The 6,980-nt window shown below is 40.4% G+C and overlaps 1 pseudogene across 1 annotated transcript; it reads left to right on the top strand.

Moving 5' to 3' along the window:
- Positions 1-2,000: 2,000 nt before the first annotated feature.
- On the top strand, positions 2,001-3,586 carry LOC104660088 (annotated as a pseudogene). Its single transcript, XR_747664.2, has one exon. The product of XR_747664.2 is annotated as a T-complex protein 1 subunit eta pseudogene (transcript).
- Positions 3,587-6,980: the final 3,394 nt, after the last annotated feature.

The raw sequence follows: 6,980 nt of genomic DNA, 5'->3' as shown, positions 1-6,980 counted from the left end.
AAAGCAATGACACAATACAAAATAAGGGACTGATGAAGCTGAAAAAGTGAAGCTGAAAATTATTTTAAATGGGGTATTTAGTAAGAACTGCTTTCCTGAATCAGCTTAATGTCTTAATGGTTGGGTCCTGGGTAATCACATACATATCTTGTTACCTAATCATAGAGGCTTATTAAAGCAGAAGTTTATTTTTCCATTTCTCTTCACATCATTTTTATCTCTTCATGTTACTTTCTCATTCTGTGGAATCCTCTTCAAGAAAACTAATTTTTGTTTACTCAAAATATGCTTGTTATGGACTCTATCACATCTTCACTAATCCCTTACTATTGTTTTATGGTGCTAAATCCTTCTATGGTTGTAATTTGTGTGCCCCTTCAGTAGTACTTGGGTATTCTATGTATAATATCTGAAATAGAAGTAATTAAAGGAGATAGGGTACAATACATCTTCAAGTGTGAAAATCCTGATAGAATAAAAATAACTGTTACCACATTTTGAGTGGGCTTTCAGCAGCATCTCTTTGTCCACAGAATTTAGCAAAACCTATTTACCTGGTCTCCCCATTTCAAAAATAACAATCTTGTCTTCAGTTTTAAGTTCAGTTCAGTGATTCTCTTAATGACATTCGACAAGGTTCTTTCTAATGCAGAACTTCTAAAATACATCTCCTAACTACCAAGGAAGAATATCTTTCCAGCCCAAATCAATCCACTTGTAGGATACGTGTATTTATGGAAAACAAAATATATTTAGTTGCACTTTCCCAGTGATTTATTTTATTATTTGATAAATTCTTTATCCTCATTTCTGATTGATTGGCATTTGGCAGTTATTCCCCAGACTCTCCATTGAGTGACTAATGACCAATAAACAAAACGTGCCAAGGACACTGTAATTCAAAGAAATGCTGCCAGTTAAGAAAACTTGTTTGTAAAGTAAGTATGATTTTATTTTGTTTTATTTTATTTTACTTTATTTTATTATTATTTTTTTTTGAGATGGAGTCTCCCTCTGTCGGCCAGGCTAAGAGCGCAGTGGCGCGATCTCGGCTCACTGCAAACTCCGCCTCCTGGTTTCACGCCATTCTCCTGCCTCAGCCTCCCAAGTTGCTGGGACTACAGGCACGTGCCATCACGCCTGGCTAATTTCTTGTATTTTTATTAGACGGGGTTTCACCGTGTTTGCCAGGATGGTCTCAATCTCCTGACCTCGTAATCCGCCCGCCTCGGCCTCCCAAAGTGCTGGGATTACAGGTGTGAGCCATCGCGCCCGATGGAGTAGTATGATTTTATAATGTGAATAACAAGAACACTTTTCTTAAAGCATAACCTCAAGGCTGTACCATAAAGGAAAAGCAAGTCCATATTAAAGCCCTACTTTCACTACTTAATTTTATTGCACTTTATTTGTGCTTCACAGATACAGTATTTTTCACAAATTGAAAGTTTGTGGCAACCTTGTGTCAAGTAAGTTCATATTTCCAATAACATATGCTCATTTTGTGTCTCTACATACATATTGGTAATTCTTGCAATACTTAAAACTGTGTCATTATTATTATATCTGTAATGGTGATCTGTGATCACTGATCTTTGATGTTACTATTATAACTGTTTTTGAGGCACCACAAATTGTGCCAAAATAAGATGTAAAACTTAATCAGTAAATGTTGTGTGTGTTCTGACTGCTCCACTGACTGGTCATTCCCTTGTCTCAGTCCCTCTCCTTGGGCCTCCCTATTCCCTGAGACACAACAATACTGAAATCAGGTTAATTAATAATCCTAGAGAAAGGAATAGTCACACAACTCTCACATGAAATCAAAAGCTAGAAATGATTAAGCTTAGTGAGGAAGGCATGTCAAAAGCTGACGTAAGCCAAAAGCTAACCCTCCTGTGCCGAAATTAGCCAACTTGTAAATGCAGAGGAAAAGTTACTGAATAAAATTAAAAGTGCTACTCCAGTGAACACAAGAATATGAAAGTCAAACAGCCGGGCGGCCGGGTCTCGGAGAAGAGGAGAGAGTAGCGGGCTGCTGAATAAGCTTCCAAAATGATGCCCACGCCAGTTATCCTATTGAAAGAGGGGACTGATAGCTCCCAAGGCATCCCCCAGCTTGTGAGTAACATCAGTGCCTGCCAGGTGATTGCTGGAGCTGTAAGAACCACCCTGGGTCCCCGTGGCATGGACAAGCTTACTGTGGATGGCAGAGGCAAAGCAACAATTTCTAATGATGGGGCCACAATTCTGAGACTTCTTGATGTTGTCCATCCTGCAGCAAAAACTTTGGTAGACATTGCCAAATCCTAATCATCATTCAAGCTTTCCGCACAGCCACCCAGCTGGCAGTTAACAAGATCGAAGAGATTGCTGTGACTGTGAAGAAGGCAGATAAAGTGGAGCAGAGGAAGCTTCTGGAAAAGTGTGCCATGACTGCTCTGAGCTCCAAGCTGATCTCCCAGCAGGAAGTTTTCTTTGTTAAGATGGTGGTGGATGCAGTGATGATGCTCAATGATTTGCTGCAGCTTAAAATGATTGGAATCAAGAAGATACAGGGTGGAGCCCTTGAGGATTCTCAGCTGGTAGCTGGTGTTGCATTCAAAAGACTTTCTCTTACGCTGGGTTTGAAATGCAACCCAAAAAGTACCACAATCCCAAGATCGCCCTTTTGAATGTCGAGCTCGAGTTGAAAGCTGAGAAAGACAATGCCGAGATAAGAGTCCACACAGTTGAGGATTATCAGGCAACTGTTGATGCTGAATGGAACATTCTCTATGACAAGTTAGAGAAGATCCATCATTCTGGAGCCAAAGTTGTCTTGTCCAAACTCCCCATTGGGGATGTGGCCACCCAGTACTTTGCTGACAGTGACATGTTCTGTGCTGGCCGAGTACCTGAGGAGGATCTGAACAGGACAATGATGGCCTGTGGAGGCTCAATCCAGACCAGTGTGAATACTCTGTCAGCAGATGTGCTGGGTCGATGCCAGGTGTTTGAAGAGACCCAGATTGGAGGCGAGAGGTACAATTTTTTTACTGGCTGCCCCAAGGCCAAGACATGCACCTTCATCCTCCGTGGTGGTGCCCAGCAGTTTACGGAGGAGACAGAGCGGTCCCTGCATGATGCCATCATGATCATCAGGAGAACTATCAAGAATGATTCAGTGGTGGCTGGTGGCGGGGCCATTGAGATGGAGCTCTCCAAGTACCTGCGGGATTACTCAAGGACTGTTCCAGGGAAACAGCAGCTGTTGATTGGGGCGTATGCCAAGGCCTTGGAGATTATCCCACGCCTGCTGTGTGACAATGCTGGCTTTGATGCTACTAACATTCTCAACAAGCTGTGGGCTCGGCATGCCCAGGGGGGCACATGGTATGGGGTGGACATCAACAACGAGGACATTGCTGACAACTTTGAGGCCTTCGTGTGGGAGCCAGCTATGGTGCAGATCAATGCACTCACAGCAGCCTCTGAGGCTGCGTGCCTGATCATGTCTGTAGATGAAACCATCAAGAACCCCCGCTCGACTGTGGATGCTCCCCCAGCAGCAGGCAGGGGCCGTAGTCATGGCCGCCCGCACTGAGAGGCACCCCACCTATCACATGACTGGCTGACTGCTGGGTGCACCTACTGTCCTTGGGTTGGTTACTTCATTTTACAAGGAAGGGGTAGTAGTTGGCCCACTCTCTTCTCACTGGAGGCTATTTAAATAAAATGTAAGACTTCAGGAAAAAAAAAAGGCAAACAGACTTATTGCTGATATGGAGAGAGAAAGTTTTAGTGGTTTGAGTAGAAGATCAAATCGGCTACAACATTCCCTTAACCCAAAGCCTAATCCAGAGAAAGGCCCTAACTCTCTTCAATACTATGAAGGGTGAGTGAGATGAGGAAGCTGCAGAAGAAAAGTTGGAAGCTAGCAGAGGTTGCTTCATGAGGTTTAATAAAAGCTATCTTCATATATAAAAGTTCAAGGTGAAGGAGCAAGCACTGATGTAGAAGCTGCTGTAAGTTATCCAGAAGATATAGCTAAGATCATTGATGCCATCTAAGACTTTTGGAGCAGGAGAGAAGTCAATGCTTGGCTCCAAGGCTTCAAAGAGCAAGCTGAAAATTGGATGGAGCTGGAGGCCTTCACTCTAAGTGAAGTAACTCAGGACTGGAAAGCCAAATACCATATGTTCTTAGTTATAAGTGGCAGTTAAGCTATGAGGAAGCAAAGGCATGAAAATGATATAATAGACTTTGCGGGCTTGGCAGCGAAGGTTAGGAAAGGGGTGAGGGACAAAAGACTACATATTGGGTACAGTGTACACTGCTCAGGTGATGGGTGCACTAAAATCTCAGAAATCACCACTAAAGCACTAATCCATGTAATCAAAAAACACCTGTACCTCAAGAACTATTGAAATTAAAAAATTGAAAAAAAAAAAAAAGAGTAGGCTGACTCAAAATTTAGGGGCTAATGCAGCTGGGGACTTTAAGTTGAAGCCAATGCTTATTTCCTATTTCAAAAGTATTAGAATCCTAAGAAATCATGGTAAATCTACTCTGCCTGTGCTCTATAAATTGAACAACAAAGCCTGAATGACAGCCAATCTGTTTACAGCATGATACAATACACATTTTAAGCCCACTGTTGAGATCTACTGCTGAGGAAAAACAAAAACAAAACAAAACAAAAAAAACCAACTTCCTTTCCTAATGTAACCGCTCATTGACAACACACTTGGTCATCTAAGAGTACGGATGGAGATGTCTAAGTAGATTAATAATGTTTTCATGCCTGTTAACACAACATCCATTCTGCAGACTATGGATCAAGAAGTAATTTTGACTTTCCACTCTTATTATTTAAGAAATACATTCTTTAAGGCTATAGCTGCCATAGATAGTGATTCCTCTGATGGATCTAAGCAAAGTAAAATGAAAACCTTCTGGAAAGAATTCACTATTCTTGATTCATTCATAACATTCATGATTCATGGGAGGACATCAAAATGCCATCATTAACAGTATTTTGAAAGAAGTTGATTCCACCCCTCATGGTTGACTTTAAGGGGTTCAAGACTTCAGTGAAGGATGTGTCTCCATAGCAAAGAAAGCAGAATAAGAGGCAGAGCCTGAAGACATGACTGAATTGCTGCAATCTCTTGATAAAACTTTCACAAGTTAGGAGTTGCTTTTTAGGGATTATCAAAGAAAGTAATTTCTTGAGGTGGAATCTACTCTTGGTGGAGATGCTGTGAATATTGTTGATATGACAAGAACAGATTTAGAATATTACATAAACTTAGTTAACAAAGCAGTAGCGGAGTCAGAGAGGATTAGCTAAAATTTTGAAAGTTCTACTGTGGGTAAAATGCTATCAAACATCATCAAATGCTATGGAGAAGTCTTTTGTGAAAGGAAGAGTCAATCAATATGTCAAACTTCATTTTTGTCTTTCTTTCTTTAATTGCCACAGTCACCACCACCTTGATCAATCAGCAACCATCAAATTCTGAGACAAGACATTCCACCAAGAAAAAGATTATGACTCGCTGAAAGCTCAGATGATCATTAGCATTTTTTAACAATAAAGTATTTTTAATTAAGATATATACATTATTTTTAGACCTAATGCTATTGCACATTTAACAGACTATAGTATAGTATGAACATAACTTTTTATATGCACGAGAAAGCCAACAAATTTATTTATTTATTTATTTATTTATTTATTTATTTATTTATTTAATTTTTTTGAGATGGAGTCTTGCTCTGTCGCCCAGGCTGGAGTGCAGTGGTCGGATCTCAGCTCACTGCAAGCTCTGCCTCCCAGGTTCACGCTATTCTCCTGCCTCAGCCTGTGGAGTAGCTGGGACTACAGGCGCCCACCACCTCGCCCGGCTAGTTTTTTTGTATTTTTTTAGTAGAGACGGGGTTTCACCATGTTAGCCAGGATGGTCTCGATCTCCTGACCTCGTGATCTGCCCGTCTTGGCCTCCCAAAGTGCTGGGATTACAGGCTTGAGCCACCGCGCCCGGCCGAAAGCCAATAAATTTATATGAGTCACTTTATTGTGATATTCCTTTTAATGTGGTGGTCAAAACCACACCTGTAGTATCTCTGAGGTATGCCTGTATATGTTATTGGCAGGCTCTGCAATATAGTCACTTACTGCATCAGTTTGCTTGAGAATTAGGGGTTTTCTAGAATGTTGGACTTTCAATGCTAAAACCAGAAAGTCCCAGGCAAACTGGGAGAAGTCGTTCACCCTATTCTGAAGCTACCTTAGTTATGATTTCCTTCTACTCACTAGCAATATAAACTATAAAGAGAAGGTGATCACAAAAACTACTTTCAGGTACCATTTGTGCCCAACTTTACATTTAAACATTATACTATACAATGTAAGAAGCACAGAACAAGACAGGAAAAATGATTTATTGCTAACAGGCAGATTTTGTTTCTTTCTTTGAGTTTATCTCTATAGTTTAATTCTTCTTTAATTTTTACTCATTATTTATGCTTTTGAAAAATCACCCTGTTACCTTATGATCCAGCAATTCCACTCCTAGGTATATACCTAAAGTAACTGAAAATAGGGACTCAAACAGATACTTGTACACCAATGTTCATTGCAGCATTATTCACAATAGTCAAAAAGTGGAAACAACTCACATGTCCCTCGACAGATGGATAGATAAGCAAGACTTGTTATATACATATAATGAAATATTATTCAGTCATAAAAAGGAATGAAATTCTGACATATGCCACAAAATGGATGGACCTTGACAATATTATGCTAAGTTAAATGAGCTAAATGCAAAAGGATGAATGTATGATTCCACTTACATGAAATATCTTGAATAGGCAAATTCATAGACAGAAAAAGTAAACTGGAGTTTACCAGGGGCTAGGGAGAGGGAGAATGAGGAGTTACTGCTTAATGGTTATGAAGTTTCTGTTTGGAGTAATGAAGAAGTTTTGGA

Source organism: Rhinopithecus roxellana, chromosome 5 (assembly GCF_007565055.1).
Source record: "Rhinopithecus roxellana isolate Shanxi Qingling chromosome 5, ASM756505v1, whole genome shotgun sequence".
Classification (NCBI taxonomy): domain Eukaryota; kingdom Metazoa; phylum Chordata; class Mammalia; order Primates; family Cercopithecidae; genus Rhinopithecus; species Rhinopithecus roxellana.
Note: the sequence above shows the minus strand (reverse complement) of the source record. Positions and strands in the feature narration are given on the sequence as shown.